The 18,126-nt window shown below is 48.6% G+C and overlaps 1 protein-coding gene across 27 annotated transcripts in view; it reads left to right on the top strand.

Moving 5' to 3' along the window:
- The window catches only part of MAP2 (microtubule associated protein 2), an 805,405-nt gene that overhangs the window by 482,272 nt on the left and 305,007 nt on the right, over positions 1 to 18,126 (top strand). The gene's annotated exons all lie outside the window — the stretch shown is intronic.

The raw sequence follows: 18,126 nt of genomic DNA, 5'->3' as shown, positions 1-18,126 counted from the left end.
TCTTTGACCGCCAGGGCGGAGGACCGCGGGAGCACCGCCGACAGGCCGGCGGTGCTCCAATGGGGATTCCGACCGCGGCGGTAAAGCCGCGGTCGGACCGGCACCACTGGCGGGGTCCCGCCAGTGTACCACGGCCCCATTGAATCCTCCGCGGCGGCGCAGCTTGCTGCACCGCCGCGGGGATTCCGACCCCCCCTACCGCCATCCAGATCCCGGCGGTCGGACCGCCGAGATCCGGATGGCGGTAGGGGGGGTCGCGGGGCCCCTGGGGGCCCCTGCAGTGCCCATGCCACTGGCATGGGCATTGCAGGGGCCCCCGTAAGAGGGCCCCTACATGTATTTCACTGTCTGCTGCGCAGACAGTGAAATACGCGACGGGTGCAACTGCACCCGTCGCACAGCTTCCACTCCGCCGGCTCGATTCCGAGCCGGCTTCATCGTGGAAGCCTCTTTCCCGCTGGGCTGGCTGGCGGTCTGAAGGCGACCGCCCGCCAGCCCAGCGGGAAAGTCAGAATTACCGCCGCGGTCTTTCGACCGCGGAACGGTAACTTGACGGCGGGACATTGGCGGGCGGCCTCCGCCGCCCGCCAAGGTCAGAATGAGGGCCTTTGTCTTAAAAAATGCTAATTGACAAAAATATGAAAAATAAGCCAGTATGCTGTCAATAAATCTCATGTCTACTTTAAACCTGTTTTTTTCAAAATGTAGAGAACAAAATACAGCCCATATAGAATCGTCTGTTTCCTGAATACACCATGCAAAACATATCTTGAGATGACTACATAAATGATCAGAATAACATATATTAGGACAGCAAAGTATTCGAGAACAGGACTAGAACTGTTACAGCATGTTAATCAAATAATTTTATTCGGTTTACAATTACAAACCATAAAAACTATACAGCATGTAAAAACTATTATAAAAAGACACGAAGCACACATTTTCTGACAAGGGCCGAACTTCAAGATAGGCTGTCACCAAAAAGCACCCTCAAATGTGATTTTAACCTACCCTGCCAATGTAATTTGCTGTAAGCTTTCTTAACCAAGCCGGAGAGTACCATGATTTGTTGAGGTGCTATACCAGGCTAGCTTAATTTCTCAGGAGGCCGAAGAGGCTTTGTTCCTCAACATTAGTCATCTCAGTAGGCAACAGTGTGGTCGCCTGTATGAGCCACCTATTACTCAATTCAAAACCCAGCTGCAGTTTTAAATATTGTGTGAATATAGAGTTTGGTATAGGAAGTATTTCCCTCCAAAATTAACACTTAACACTGGCAACGCACCTATTCTTCTGACACCACTATACTAGGATACAGAGAGTAGTTGGGGGATGGTTCTTAGGCTGTAGGCTGTTACATATAGGTAGTTGGAGAAACTCCCACACTTTTGATGAAATTTAATCAGACCACGCATTGTGGTCTTTGCAAGGGCAGTTTTAGTCTTGAAATAGGATGACCAACTGTGCTTTAAAGCCATCAAAAGACCCAAAAATGCAGTACCCAATGACTAGCTCAAGAGCAGAAAAATACAGAAAAAACTTTTAGGCTGGTCATCCGCCTACCAAAGACATTGGTCTTTGTCTTCGGTTGTCTTTGTCTTTTGTCTTTTTTTTATCTCAATTCGCATAAGAATATGCTCATCTGTCTTCACGAGAGAGCATCCAAACATCAAAATTAGTCTGAGTGGAGCTCATGAGTATGGTATAGTTGGAATAAAAAATGGCCAGCAACCATTGACCCAAAACTCAGGGATATGTTTATCAACAATCTGGAAACATGAACCTAAATCATCTATAAACAAATAAAATAAGATAGGGGAGGAGGTGTAATCCTACTTGACACCAATAGATACTTTTTATGTCACATGATGTTATGATTTATTACACTGTATGTTTTATAATTCACCCCTCTGCATTGCCTATTGGAGTTGTTGGGAGTCTTGTGTGAAGCCTGTCATATACAAGTCATGGTTTAATGTGGACTTATAGTCTGGTGGTGGTTAGGGTCTTTCAGCCTTCCACCAAAATCAGTGGGATCTTGTATTTATGTAACGCTGTGTATGGCAATCGCTCCCTTTTCCAGTGTGTGAGTCATATGTATCTTTGTCTCACTGTCAATGTATTCCCTGCCATGGCATGAGTCTTGCAGTGCTAGAGTCGAGGTCATGCCTTTCACTTTATATCTCATGGTCCCACACAATCAGTGTGTTATCTGGCCCAGAGTTGGTGGAATTTTTTTAACAATATAACTGTAATGCGGTCTTTAGTCCACCCAGCCATTCCAGGCAACGTTTTCCTGCATATAACATGCTCAGGAGGCGGTCACTTCCATTGCATACTGCACTCGCAAGGGATAATATTTCTAAAAGAAATCAGTGGGGACAGCATTGCTCTGAGCAGAGCCAATCTTTTATTCTCTGCACTTAGGGATGACCATATCCGTAAGCAGAAGTAGCTAAACAGATGCCATTGGAAAGACAAACGTTGATGACCACACTGCTGGAAGTTCCAACCGTTCATAGGCAGGGATTAGCAGTACAAAGCTGCAAGCAATGGCTGTCCACCCTCTGCAGCTCTTGCCCCTTTGCGGCAGCAGTTATGCTTTCCTGTGACCCTAACAGACCAAAAAGACTGCATGTGTGTGTGTGTTTTAAAAGAAAACATTGCAGTTTGCAAAGATCGCAGTTTCAACAAAATTACTTGAAGTTGCAAAGCAATAAAGGTTTGCAATTTCACACACCCCTAAGCAAGCCTCTTATTAGTTGCATTCCATGTACTGGCAACAGTCTTTTACACGTTCCAGTGTTGACAGACTCACTAAACTCTGCACAAGAAGGCTATGGGGAAAGGTCTGTCCTTTTGCCTATGGCATAGACAAAACATTATGGGGGTCATTCTGACTCTGGCGGTAAATACTGCCATGGCGGAGGTTGGCGGTAGCACCGCCAACAGGCTGGCGGTGCTCTGCCGGGCATTCTGACCACGGCGGTACAGCCGCGGCCAGAAGCGGAAAGCCGGCGGTGTACCGCCAACTTTCCGCTGCCCATGGGAATCCGCCATGGCGGCGCAGCTTGCTGCGCCGCCATGGGGATTCTGACACCCCATACCGCCATCCAACCACCAGGATCAGGATGGCGGTATGGGGTGTCGTGGGGCCCCCGTAAGAGGGCCCCACAAAGAATTTCAGTGTCTGCTTTGCAGACACTGAAATTCGCGACGGGTGCAACTGCACCCGTCGTACCTTCCCACTCCGCCGGCTCCATTCTGAGCCGGCGTCCTCGTGGGAAGGGTGTTTCCCGCTGGGCTGGCAGGCGGACTTTTGGCGGTCGCCCGCCAGCCCAGTGGGAAACCCAGAATGACCACCGCGGTCTTTTGACCGCGGTACGGTCTTCTGGCGGTTCCCGCTTGGCTGGCGGCTACCGCCGCCCGCCAAGCTTAGAATCAGGGCCTATATCCTCTACTTGTGAAGCCCAGATCTAGATATTGGGTTGGGGGATAGGGAAAGTCGTGGAACTGCCAGTCATATGCCTCTTAATTGTAACGTACTTGCTTAATTGATGCATCTGGGCAAGTCTGATAGCGCTTATGTACAATGACTATGGGCCTCATTATGAGTCTGGCGGTCCATGGACTGCCATATTATGTCTTTGGCGGAGCCGCTATGGTCTGACCGCCGGCACCACCAGGTTGCCACCAGTCGACGGCCTGGCGGTGCCTGCGGTCTCAATCCGCCAGGGCAGAGGTGCCCTCGGGATTACGACCTGCGTTTCTGCCAGCCTTTGCATTGTAGTTACACCGCCTTGCAAAGGCTGATGGAAAGGGGGTGTTGGGCCCCATGGGGGCACCTAAACTGCCTATGCACTTGGCATGGGCAGTGCAGGTGCCCCCATGGACATCCCCGTCGTGCTTTTCACTGCCCAAATTACGGGCAGTGAAAAGCGCGACGGGTGCTGCTGCACCTGATGCACCACACCATTGCCTCCGGCCTGATTACGAGCCGGCGTCAATGTGGTGAGTATTCTGCTGGGCCAGGGGCGGAAACACTGCCCAGCGTAAAGCTCATTTTAGGACCAGAGGGCTGAAAACCAGAGTGGCGTTTTCCGTCCGAAAGAGTTTGGCAGGTGGCAACTCAAAATGAGGCCCTATATTTGGGGTAGGAAGGTAGAAGGCAGTGTGGGAACACAGATTTAAAATAAAAATATTTCTTCTTTAAAGAAAAGTGGAACACAACAATAAGATATTAAATGTTTGCCTCTTTCCAAATTACTTATTTGTTGTTTCTCCAGACAAACATATCCAGCTGCTGTTTCTGGCTATTTCCTCTTTCTTTGAACTTTTGAACTTTGCTCTTTAACCTCTGACTTCACGTGAGTTTCGGATTGCGTATGCTGGGTGGTTACAAGTTTGCCATCCCCACAATATGAGTGTGGGTGCTCTAGGCTCAAAAAGCCTCCCATCTGAAACCCAACCTGTGAAAAACAGGGATGAAGGGTCCAGGGAGTTTGCCTCTGATGTTATGTCATTTAACAGAGGGTTAGGACACATAGGTGGTCATTACAACCTCGGCGGTCTTTTAAGAAGACCGCCGAGGGACCGCCGTGCGGAAGACCGCCAGTAGTGGCGGTTTGCCGCTCGGCGTATTATGACCGTTGGCTGCCCTCCGTCGTTTTTCCAACAGAGAGCCGCCAACAGCCATACTTGCGGGTGGCGGGGAAGTGGAGGTTGCTTCACCTCCACCGCCACGCCAACAGAACACCGCCGAGCTAATCACGTCCTGTGATTCTGCGCGGCGGTGTTCTGTTGGCGGTGTGGTGTTGGCGGAGCTGCCCCCATGGCTCCCGTCCCCTCCCGGCGGATCGACGGAACAGGTAAGTCGATCGTCCGTTAGGGGAGGGGAGTGGGGGGGGTGTTGTGTGTTGTGTGGGTGCATGGGGGTGTGCCTCTGTGTATGTAGGGGGTGTGTGAGTGCGTGTATGCTTGCGGGGGTGTTGCGTGTTTCGAAAATGTGTGCGTGTCTGTCTGTATGTATGTCTGTATGGATGTGTGCGTGAATGTGTGGGTGTACGTGTCTGAGTGTGTGTGTGTGGATGTTGGCATGTATGTCGGTGTGTGTGCGTGTATGTGTGTTGGTGGTGCCTGCGTGCGTGTCGGGTGTGTATGTGTAAGGTAATGTCGGGGGTCGGTGGGGAGGGGGGCCCTGCCACCTTTGGCGGGTGGCAGGGGTGGTGGGGGGTGTAGGGGAGGGAGTCGGGTGGCGGTGGGGGGTGGGGGAGACCCCTATCAGTGCCAGGGAAGGAATTCCCTGGCACTGATAGTGCTTACCGCCATGGATTTCATGGCGGCTCCTACCGCTGGAAATCCACGGCAGTAAGCCGGGTCACAATACCGGCGGCGGTATTGTGACGGCCGCCAGGCTGGAGACCCAGGTCTCCAGCCCAGCGGTCGACTCCGCCCTGGCGGGCGGAACGGAGAAGCGGCGGATGACCATGGCGGTAACCGCCATGGTCATAATACTAAAAAAAAGACCGCCAGCCTGTTGGCAGTCTTACCGCCGCTTTAACACCGTCCGCCAGGGTTGTAATGACTGCCATAAACAGCCCAAATCATGGTTGCAGAGAAGAAATGGTGGTGTTCCCCTTGCTGTTGAATGGCTAGCAATAGAGCTGTAAGTTCTGGTGCCTCCTTCAAAAGACCTGCTAGAAACAGCATCAAGGACAGTGTGCCTGTGCATGTCACAAAAACAGAAATTGTGCAGAAAGCACACAGCCTGATATACAAAGTCATTCTTGGCTATGAAGTGACAAGAATGAAAATGGCATCTTTTACGCCTGTCCCATGTAGACTCCGGGCAGGTGTAAAGGTGTGGAGAAATCTGATGTAGTAAACCCCAGACAAGAGTGTGAGGTTTGTAGATCAAGAACTTGTTTCCATTGAAAATTTGGGAACACAGTGGGAAGGCGAACAGACCATATTCATTATTTGGAGGTGGGGTAGGAAAAGGGGCTCCCTCCATGGGCAAAAAATAATTTCCCAATGTAAGAAAAAAGTGTGCATTTGGAAATTATTGTGTTTTTGGAGTATATAATTCTACACTGTGCACTCTTACAACTTGGAGAAATAGGGAGAATATGTCACAAGACACTCACAGTAGTACCCCTGTAACCTGTGCTTGGTGCATATTACTCGTAATGTTTGTAAGCTCCGAAAAATGGTAAAGCTGCACCTGTTTGTAATAGCACTACTAAGGATGCAGGGTGCTTGGTATGTGTCAGTGGTTGCCGGTGGTTGTCAGCAACCTCATTTTAATGGCTAGGACTTTTTCATTATCAGACTTGCCTCCAGCAAAGGAGAGAAAGGCAAAAAGGAAGCAGGAAGGATGGAGAGATTCATAGGAACAACGTCACAATAAGAGATATCAGGGATGAAAAAGAACCTGAAAAAGTGAGATAAAGAGAGAAAAAGAGTACGGTTGGTAGAAGGAAGACGTAGGAGGTGCAATAGTCTTGCTATTGGATAACCTCAGCATTAGGAAACCCCAGAATTCTGTAAAAGCAGGGGGCTCCTAAGGAAAATGTGGGCACTAGTACTTTTTTTTCTAATTAACCTTGAAAAAAAGTAAATGGACATTGGTGGCCTAAACATTGAAATGATTAAACGAGGGGAATGTAAGGCCCAATTCATTTAGATTGTAAACCCATGTTTAGAGTATATAAAAGGGTATTTTACTGTTATTTTCGCCACCAGGAGTGGTGAAATCTGCAGTAGCTGGTGGATTGGTTGGTGGATAGGTGGATTAAGGGGAGGTTTGCCTTGAACGTTTGTGAACGCCGACAAACATGAATCTTTTGCATTCAAAAACTACTGTGCAACCCTTACCCACCCTGGAAGTAGATTTGTTTTTATCCATAAGGAACTGGGGTATGTCCCCTTCCTTGGTAGGAAGAGGACGGACTAAATCATCTCCAAAGTAAGGGGCAGATAGGAAGAGGTTGTGGGAGGGAGGTCTGTAGGAAGGGGTTTCTTCACAGAGATTAAAAAATAAATAAAAATAGAAATGTGCAGTTTCACTCTTGGCTCCCTTGGCCTTTTGTAGTCACTGCGTGCAATTGTCTTGGGGAAATGGGAACCCAGGGAACATCTATCATTGGCTGAATTCTGCATGCATTGTTTCACATGAACATTTTTTAAACATGGGCTAATTGTTTAGCATGCTTCTTTTGCGGAGCACTCAGTCCCCTTACTTGGACACACACATTTTCAAGTTTAGCGCGTGGCCTGTTTATTGTGCGGAGCTTGAGGAACACCCTTCACACCATGACATGCGACGGTCTTGCTCTAAACAGAGCACCTTGTGTATACAAAATACACAAAGCCGGAAAATACTGATGAATGGTACTCATTTCCCACCCTTGTGTTGCTTATCCGTTAATAAACAGAGCTAGAGACCTATCCATGGTGCTGAAACAGATCTCTTCGTAGTGTAGACGGCGGGACACTTCTGTTCAAAAGGCAGCACGCCACCCATTCTTTCCTTCTGCCTGTGGAACGTTATGTTCATATGTTCCCGTTTGTGAGCATGAATTGTGGACTAGGCATGGTGCACCTTCTCATGTAAAGTCCTTGGTACTTACGATACAAGCTATGGCTTTCAGCATGAGCCATCTGTTTCACGAAGGTTTTAGTTTGAAAGAGCTGTTTTATGTGGGGGTTTTGAGGTTTCCGTGGGAACTGGGTCAAGAGAACCAGATGCTGAGTTCCTACTCATGCTTTAGCTTCGCCAGCTAAGGCGAAGAAAAGAGGAGAATCGTCAACATCAGTGAATTGGAGGCATAGGAGAGAACCAAAACACTCGGACCTTTCTGTCGGTGTTGCGAGTCCTTAGTCCTCGTTGCTGCATCCTCGCCCAGCAGCTTCCGGTGATACTGACACACAATAGGAGCTCATTATTCACAGTGAGCGCACAGAGCCATGTTTCACCCAACCTCATTAAAACGAGTTCAGCACATTACTGAGACATAAACAAGCAAAATCAACGTTTCTTCCTTTTTTTAATACTTTTCCTTCTGTGCAACGCGGACGATCGAGTGCTCCTCTTACCCCATTCAGTGGGAATAATTAAAAGTTCACTTCAGGCTGACACCAGTGAACTCTCATTGTTTGTTTTTCAAACATTTTAAGATATATTCTGGAATAACGCTGTTTATCCTTAAAAATATTTTCTTCAGGAGGATGCTTATGAGTGCTCAGTTTGTATGGTGTTGCTGTCAATCTTGACTATTTGATGGCTTCCCTCCACATTCTTGTGTTTGTCCAGTCAAGGAGCATTTGGGTTCTGATTTCATCCTTCAAACCATATGGGTTCTTATTTTATCCTGCTAACTGGAGGTGACACTTTTTCTTTTTTTTTTGTATTCGTCACTTCATTGGAGTGCATGTGTATGCTTGCTCACCCCTTACTTTTTTCTCTGTTTGTTCCGCACAATCTCTTTTTACATCTCTCCCCAATTATTCTTATTTATGTGTTTATTTACTACACGAGATCATAGCAGCTACAAAGTGCTGCCAGGTCACTCGCTTCTATTTTATGGACTGATGCCGTTCGCCTCTAATGCTCTCCCTCTGGTTTCCGTGTTAAATTGTATTAAATTGTTTTTTGAGGATCCGGTAACTGTAAAGTGCTGCCAGTCGTCTCACTTTTTTCCTTTGTCTCTCAGTGCAACTTTTCTTTTTTTTCTTTAAAATTACTATTCAAAGATGGCCATACACATTGTTCGAACTATAAATTAAAAATATCAAAAAGCAGCCTTTACGGCACTTAGTCACTCAGCACACATACGCGCTTGTCTCACAACACGTGTACGAATGTGCTAAGATGATTGCGCCTGGGACATGACTTATGTTCACATCTGCTTTTAGATGCATTAGTACACATCAACAGACACCATGGAATGGAGTTTCTTAAATAGAAAACCCACTGCAGGATTTTTGGCCACCCATTTTTATGTATCATAACTCATTAGCTGTGAACAGCTCCGCCTTTTAGAGGTGAGATCTCTTGGCTTTGCCATTGCTTGTTTTGAAAAAAGTAGTTTGTGACACACCTTTTCTCCACGCTACGAGCGTTGCTAGAGTGTTTAACACAATAACGGTATAATAATGAGAAAGATATAAAAGTTATGATGTGTAATGCAAATGGATGACTTCTTGATCTGTTTGCTCATTACGTATCTCCCTGCATGCAGCCACAACCCCATGGGCAGAGGATGTGTGGTGAGATGTGATATAAAACACAAGTGAGTGGCCAGGACAGGCAGCGAGGCAGTGCAGAATGTGAGCTGTGCCTTCAGAGACTGCGGTGCACAGTCAGCAATCCTGGCATTCGTTAGCAGGGACAGACTCAGCGCCACCTCTCGCTTTGCCCACCAGGCAGCTGGCTTGTGACAGGCCAGCTGCTCCCTCGGTGGCAGAATGCCAGCGTCGCCAGCAGGGAGCGGGGTTCAGAGTAATGAGCCAGGCTGAGGCCTGCTGCGGCTTCCACCCTGGGGAAGAAGTCGAATCTCTGCCGCATCCTTCTCATTTTCCTGTGTCAGTGGACGACTCTCCGCATCCTGTCAGCTGTGAGTAGTATTCATCTGAAATGCGGCCCCTGAACAACGTAGCTCACACCACTCTTTCTGATAACCCTAGCTCTGGTTTCCAAACATAGCACTGCTGTTAATTAACAGTCATGTGTGCCCTGCAAACCCTAGTGTGGAAACAGATATCGCCTCAGCAGTGACACCTATAGACCCAGGGAAGAACTGCAGTTTGCTCCTACCCACAGGGCCACTTCTACAGAGGCAGGTGCTGATTCAACCGTTGTCCCTTGTGTCTTAGGTATTGGTTGAGAGGCAGCTAGAAACTACTAGAGAAGAGGCACTTTATGACCGAGTAATGTGTTGGCAGAGGTCATCAGAAGAAGAGATGCGCAAGTGCGTCCATGTTACTTAGTGGCCCTTCAGAGAATAGCAACTGGCAAACGTCCACTCGACACCTGCATCCACCCTGGCAGTGCAATCAGTCTGTCTTCTGCTGACGTATGAAGGGGCTGCCAGCCACCAGCGTAGCAACAACTAGTGGCTCAATAGTATGTGGGATTGAAAATGGTTTGTACAGCTTTATCTTCATATTTACTGTAGGTGCCAGTCTAAGATGTTCATCTGATAGAGACTTCGATTTGCAGATTCCTTCAACTTTTGAATTTCTACAAGCGTCAGACTGGATCCGGAGACTTTTTTCTTCGAGTAGTACCTCTGCATGCCGTTAAGTGGCATCGGTCGACTCCATGGGTGTTGGTGGCGTCGTGCTAGCTGTGATGACGTCGTTGTCGTATATAGGCACCAACCCGCCACGCTGACGTCAGTTCTTTTCTTTCTGCGCCAGCCTACGCGCAGATCCAGAGAAAAGCTACCTCAGTCACTTTTTGACTACTACAACATTTTTGTTGACAATTTTTGACAAGGTTGTGGATGCGCAGGGATGTCCTGCAAGACCAGTTTTAAGCCCTGCGACTCCTGTCACCAAATGATGTCAGTGATGGATTCGTACCTCAGGTGTCTTTGGTGCCTGGAGCTCGATCACAACCCAAAGTCCTGCTCCGAGTGTCAGGCCCTGAACCCAAAAGCTTTGAGGGAGCGGTCCCTAAAGGTAATTGCGGCCCAACACTCGACTCCACTGAGCTCACATCTCATTCAAGAGGAAGGTCTTGAGACGGGCCGCGGAGTCACCACCACTCTTTGTCCTCAAAGTCATCGGGACATTCGGGTCATATGAAAAAGAAGTCGAAGAAGAACAAACATTCTTCGACTTCATCCCGTCACTCGGACAATGCGGCGTAGGAAGAGCATCGATGTTCTAGACCGACATCCTCGGAGCCTCCATTTGGGTCCACCCCGCGTGTCCCTGACTTCCTAGGAGCCAGAGCCACCCCTGCCGAGCTAAAAGAGTTTCATGAGGCAATGTGCCTCATTTTTGGGCAGACCAACCCAGCCTCGGCACCCTCGGGCACGAGTGAGTTGGTGAGGGCCCCCTCGGGTTTGAAGTCGTCGGCTTCAGCCACAACTCCGGAGTGCTCCTCTGGATCCAATCTCGGATCTGCTGCGATGTCGGTCGTGCCACAGCAACCTTCCCCAGCATCGGGTCAGACATCTACACTCCTGACGTCGGTTGGGCCCACAATCAATGTCGACCCTATTCTCATACCCAATGACCTGGAGCTAGAACAACGTCGCTCAACGCCGATTCCATTCTCTATGGGCTCTCCTGGGCCCAGGTTTGATACACACCCTTATACTTATGGGTATGGATACGGGGGGAGTTTAGAGGGTCCGCTGGACCCTTTAGAATACCAGACTGACCCCCAAATGGACTGGGTGCAGGATGCCAGTGGCCTAGACATCTCCCCTGACACTGCTCTCTTCCCCTACCTTGGATGAAGAGGAGGGCGCCACATACTCCATAGTGGTGAGAAGGGCGGCTGAGGTCTTGGACCTCGAGCTACCTTCTGTGGAGGTCAGGCCTAATGTCCTAATGTACATGCTTCAGCTGGGGTCTTCCACATCAGAACCCCTTCTCCCTTTTAATGAGGTACTGACGGACGTCCTTTTGGGTACTTTGTCCAGACCCAGCACAGGGGCTCCTGTTAATAGGATGATAACCCGCCGCCATTGGCCTGCGCCAACAGACCCAATATTCCTCATCCAACACCCCACGCCTGAGAGTCTTGTGATCCAGGCTTCCTCTTCTTCCTCTGGCGCATTCCCTACCGCCCTGTCCCCCGGAAAGGGAATCAAAAAGACTGGATAATTTGGGGAAGAAAATGTTTTCTTCTGCCAGTCTAGCGCTGCAGTCCGTGAACACCGCATGCCTTTTGGGCCACTATTCCCATACTCTCTGGGATACGGTTGCGCAGGTGCTGCCTACAGTTCCGGGGAGGCTTGGACTGTCCTCTCCCAAGTGCTCGCAGATGAGAGGGATGCAGCAAGTTCATCATTCGCTGTGGACTGGATACAACCAACTCTCTAGGCAGATCGGTTGCATCGGCGGTGGCATTAAGACGTCAAGCCTGGCTGAGAACATCTGGCTTCTCAGGGGATGTCCAGCAAATGTTGATGGACATGCCCTTTGATGGCACCCGTCTCTTCAGAGACAAGGCGGACTTGGCGCTCAAGCGCTTCAAGGATTCCTTGGCCTCACACCTGCCCCTAGACCCCACCAGTCTATCTCTCGCCCCTTTCATGGCTTCGGGAGGGGCACCAAACCGTGTCCTTTTCCACCAAGCCATCGACCCGCGCATGCTGTACAGCCCCTGTGCGGCCGCAGACACAGGATCCCACAATCTTGGGGATCAGGGAGCTAGCAGGTAGCCCAATCCACCCTGCCCCTCGCTCTTCGCTCCTCGGCCTCCAAACCTTCCTAGTCCGTTGGAACACCTGGAACCAGTTGGCAGCTGGATTGGCCATCATCTGCCCCACATGAAATCCATTACCACGAACAGGTGGGTTCTCCAGGTTGTTCAGAAGGCTACTCTCTTCCTTTCAAGTCTTCTCCTCCAGCCATACCACCTTCATTCGACCACATATCGAAGAATTATATGGCACTTCTCCACGAGGAAGTCAAAGCTCTTTTGGCCTAAGCAGCTATCGAGAGGTCCCTGCTTCAGAAGTAGGCTGTGGTTGTTATTCCCACTACTTTCTGGTGCCAAAGAAGGACAGTGGCCTTCGTCCTGTCTTAGATCTTCAGTCCTTCAAGCTCTTCCTCAAAAAGGAGAAGTTCAAGATGCTGACATTGGCTCAGGTCTTATCTGCCCTGGACTCAGGAGACTGGATGGTATCAGTGGACTTGCAGGACGCATACTTCCACTTCCCCGTCTTGCCGGCCCACAGACGTTACCTAAGATTTGTGGTAGGCCACGAGCACTTTCAGTTAATCGTCTCCCTTTTGGCCTTACAAGCGCCCCTTGAGTGTTCACAAAGGTGATGGTAGTGGTTGCAGGTCATCTGCGCAGGTTAGGGATCCCAGTCTTCCCCTACCTCGACAACTGGCTGTTGAAGATGGATATGCGCCAGAATGTTGTCTCCCACCTCCAGACTACGGCAAACCTCTTGCATTCGCTGGGGTTCACTATAAACATGCCGAAGTCACACCTGACTCCTTCTCAGACGCTCTCTTCCTTAGGAGCTGTTCTGAATACAGTGCAGTTTCTGGATTACCCTCCCAAAAAGTGAGTCCAGGATATTCGGACTATGATAACGATGTTTCAGTCTCTGTCCTGGATTTCGGTGAGAATGACTCTGAGGCTGCTGGGCCTCGTGGCCTCTTGCATCCTGCTGGTTCAAAAGGCCAGATGGCAAATGCGGGCTCTGCAGTGGGACCTGAAGTTCCAGTGGGCGCAGCATCAGGGGAGAATCTCTGACAAAGTCCAGATCTAGGAAGGAACTGCGAAAGATTTTCAGTGGTGGCTAACAAATCAAGATTGGGTCAAAAGAAGATACCTCTCCTTTCCCCAACCAGACTTCACAGTAGTGACAAATGCGTTACTCCTGGGATGGAGCTCCACATGGGAGAGGCAGAGATCAAAGGCCTCTGGTCTCTGGCAGAATCCGGGCTTCATATCGATCTATTGGAGCTCTGAGCAATTCAACTAGCATTGAAAGCATTTCTTCCCACTCTCAAAGGGAAAGCAGTGCAAGTGTTCACGGACAACACCACCGCTATGTGGTAGTACTGCAACAAGGAAGGCGGAGTGGGGTGGTTGACTCTTTGTCAAGAGGCGCTTTGTGTCTGGACTTGGCTGGAACATTAGGACATTTCCCTGGTGGTTCAACATCTAGTGGGTTCCTTGAACGCCAGAGCAGACAGACTCAGCAGACGACACATAGTTGATCACGAATGTGGTCTCCATCCGGGGGTGATGCAAGGTCCCTTTCAGCAGTGTGGAGAGCCTTGGTTAGATTTCTTTGCCTCTGTAGAGAACGCGCAGTGTCAGCTGTTTTGCGCGTTGGAGTTTCCCAGGCGGCACTCGATCAACGACGCCTTTCATCTTGAGTGGAGCTTAGGCCTCCTGTACACCTTTCCGCCCGTACCGCTTCTGCCCAGAGTTCTGAAGAAGATCAGGCAAGACCGGGCCCAAGTTATCCTGGTGGCTCCAGACTGGGCACCAAGAGTCTGTTATCCCGAGTTCTTGAGCATAACCATAGCTCCTCAAGTTAGACTGCCCATTTGGGAGGATCTTCTGTCACAGCAGCAGGGGACAGTCATCCACCCAAACCTGTCCACTCTCCGCCTCCTTGCGTGGAGATTGAGAGGTGACAGTTGACAGCTTTTGACCTTCCACCTGAAATCTGTAACATCATCTTGCCAGCCACGTGTCCCTCCACCAAAACGGTATACGCTTGTTGTTGGAAAACATTTCTGGCATGGTTTATCAACATAACTGTCGATCCTACCTTTGCACCTCTTTCTGAAGTTCTGCTCTTTGTTCTCTCTCCTGCCCAACAGGGCTCTGCCTTGGGCACCCTCAAGGCCTATCTTTCTGCTATATCTGCCTTCCTGAGACTACCTGATCAAACTTCTTTATTCAAATCTCCCATTGTTGGGAGGTTTCTCAAAGGTCTCACACATCTCTTCCCACCTATCCCATTTATCATGCTCCAATGGGATTCAAATTTAGTCCTCACATATCTGCTTCAAGCTCTGTCATCTAAACCTAGTTTTCTGGCAGTACATCCTGACAAAGTGGTACTCCGCACTAGGGCTTTTTTTCTCCCTACATTAGTAACACCCTTCCATGTAGGTCAATCCATCACCTTGCATACTTTTTACCTGCCCCCACATCCCTCACATGAGGATGAGAGACTCCACCACCTGGACCCAAAAAGAGCGTTGGCGTTCTACCTTGATCGTACTAAAGACTTCCGGGTGGACAATCAACTGTTTGTAGGATATGTGGGGGTGAAGAAGGGGTAGGCTGTGCAAAAAAGAACCATCTTACAATGGGTCCTCCTATGCATCAAAATGTGCTATACTTTGGCAAAGAAGCAACCCCTTGAGGGCTTGCGAGCTCACTCAACCACAGCAATTGCAGCTACCACAGCATTAGCACGAGGCGTTCCAGTCCTGGATATCTGGCAGGCAGTCATGTGGGCATCTCTGCACACGTTCACCAAGCACTACTGCATGGACAGTCCGGTCTGTAGGGACGGTTACTTTGGTTGTTCAGTCCTACAGGACTTCCTGGTGTGATCTTGGTTCGCAGCCCATCTCCAGGGATGGTATTTCTCGGGTATCTATTCAAAGGGTAAGGAATCTGCAAATAGAAGTTTCTATCAGATGTACAAGTTACTTACCTTCGGTAACGATATATCTGGTAGAGACATATTCTAGTTGCAGATTCCTTCCCGAGACGCCCATCCTCCCCACTCTGCGAACTGATTTCTAGGGGCAGGAACTTTCCTTAAAGAGCCTTAGTTTTGGTGCAGGACTATCAGTGTTCTTCATGACTCCACACTTCTGGTGTTGAAAGTCGTTAAAAGAAACTGATGTCAGCCCGCCAGGGTGGCGCCTATATACGACCGCGAAGGCATCACGAGCGAGCATGACACCATCCACGCCCGCAGAGTCAACAGACACCACCTAACAGCTCGCAGAGGTACCGCTCGAAGAAAAAAGTCTCCGGATACAGTCTGACACCTGGAGAAATTAAAAAAGGTAAAGAATCGGGAACTAGAATATGTCTCTACCAGATATATTGTCACGGAAGGTAAGTAACTTGTGCATTAATGTGTGAATCTTTTTCAAAGTGATACACATTGAGCTACAGGGCCCAGACTGCATGTTCCCACTACCTAAGAGTCTCAAAGAGAATTTGGAGGCCTTTATTTCCATACTCAAGCAACCTGGCCAGTAGCAAATGCACATAGCTTCATATTAAATACTGGTAGCCTGTCCCTAGAGCTTCACAGTCTCAGAAAAATGACTGTTTGCAGTGGGTCTGTTATTAAAAGAATCCCTCCCCCCCCCCCAAGCCCGAGCCTCCCTTGCTCTCTTTGAGCCATGTGTCAGTCTTGTTTATCCAACCTTTGCTTATTTAGAGTCCATCCGAACGTATGTGATATTTGAAAAGTGCATACCTAGCCTAAGGCAGAGGAGAAAACGAGATTGAAATCTCTTTTGTTTCTACCCCATGCTGCTCCCATCTGCCCACAGCCAGCCGGCCTTATCTAAGTAGAATTTGCGCAGCCACATTTGTGCCTTGAATCTGTACTGAAATCCCAGTTGGGGGCCGTTTGGCATGTAGATAGTGGTTGGGATGGATATTTTCAACACATGTTGCCATACCTGCCCCTTCTAGTTTATTTAGTAGCCTTGCCATTGATGAAGTAGCACGCGGAGCGGCGAGGCCGGTACTGTGATCGCATCTTTACTGCAGGAGACGTGGAACCGAAAAGAAATGCTGCAATGCAGCAAGTGGGCCCCTCCAGGCTCCCCTCCCTTCTCAGAGGTTACAGGGTTTTGTTTTCCTTCTGCTTTGCCGTTGTGTGGGTGGCATTTTAATCAACTTCTCATGGCATTAACCCTGCTGAAAAAATAGTATATCCCGGAGGGAAAAACACACTTGTTTTTGTCTTGTGCGGGATTGAGTTTTCTGAAACATTGCTGCTCTGTTTCATTAATCACGTGGCCTGGTGCAACCAGGCGTGGGAGGGCGAAAAACACGGCGCACCAATAACAGCAGCAAACTCTGTGTGTTTTGCCTCTTTTTTACTTATTTTCCCAGAAGTCAAGCGGATTATTTTCAGGTAAACAGTTTAAGAATTCAGAATTACTTGAGTGTTATAGACATCTCGCTGGCACAGACGTTTGACTTTATATTACCGGTAGGTAGCAAGTGTGCCATGGGCCCAAGTGCAAGGAAGGAAATGCCCCCCCCTTACTTTTTTTTTAATTTAAAAAAGCAGCAATGATCAGGGTTCCGTGGGCTCCTCAGGCATCTGGACCCAGGTGCCAATGCACCTGCTTCACCAATGGAAGCTACGCCCCTTTATAGTGCTGTAATTTACAGGCACTGCTACTAACCCATGTCAACGATACTCATTTAATCAATCGCAGAAAGTTGAACAGCTGACTATTGCTGGTACTCAGAAATGTCAGGCAGCAAAGTGATCTCTGCAACAAAATGCCTGAACTCACTAAGCAATCTCACCAGTATCATCCATTCACAAAGACTGCTCCTCTCACCATCCACCCAGCTCCGAAATTAGTTCCTACAGGCTCCAGAGCCCTGGAGCCTGCACTAAAAGGAACCCCAAACTCTTAGTTATCCACGAGCAAAATGCTTCTATTGTAAAGGGTGGCTGCCAAAGCATTGGGCTCTGAAGTTTCCCTATGGGTCTTACAGCTTCTAACCACGACCTCCAGGCCCCTGCGAGGCTGAAAAACTGAGAACCTTAAATAAACAAGCACAGTGACAACCCCAAAGGCTCGAGCCTACTGTAAAAAGCTCAGAAGACGAACTCCACATAATCATATTGACTTGCATTTTGGTTGAAAATAAAACCAGTGAAGGCTTTTAAAGTTCTAATTCTTAAAGCATAAGTTAATGCCCTTCAGGCTATTTAACATTTATAATGAGTTAACTTTCTTACTTTTACTTTTACATTAAAAAAATCCTTTTACAGAAACACCCCTGAAGATCAGTCATATGGGTTAATTCAACAAAACATAGTAGAGAAGGAATTCACCCTACATAGAACCAAAAACTCATCGGTATTTTGCAGGTACAAGAAGTGCTGGAGGCGTTCAAAGTGAAACTTGTATCCCTCTCTGAATTCAACGAATTAGACACTAGATTGGCTTTGGATTCAATGGGCAGGAGAACAGTTTCCAATATTTACAGATCCTTAGTACTGAACTCACCGACCCCTTGTGGGACCTTCGATCCCGATGGGAATGCAATTTGGGAAGCTTAGAAAGAAGCGGGTGGACAGAGGCCAAGATGGCTCTGCACTTCTTAGCAGTATCATCCCTTCTTTATTTCATACAAATTAAATACGTTGCACAGGGTCTACTACAACCCTGAGAGAC

The sequence above is a fragment of the Pleurodeles waltl genome, chromosome 3_1 (assembly GCF_031143425.1).
Source record: "Pleurodeles waltl isolate 20211129_DDA chromosome 3_1, aPleWal1.hap1.20221129, whole genome shotgun sequence".
Taxonomy (NCBI): Eukaryota; Metazoa; Chordata; class Amphibia; order Caudata; family Salamandridae; genus Pleurodeles; species Pleurodeles waltl.
This window is presented reverse-complemented; position numbering and strand designations above follow the sequence as displayed.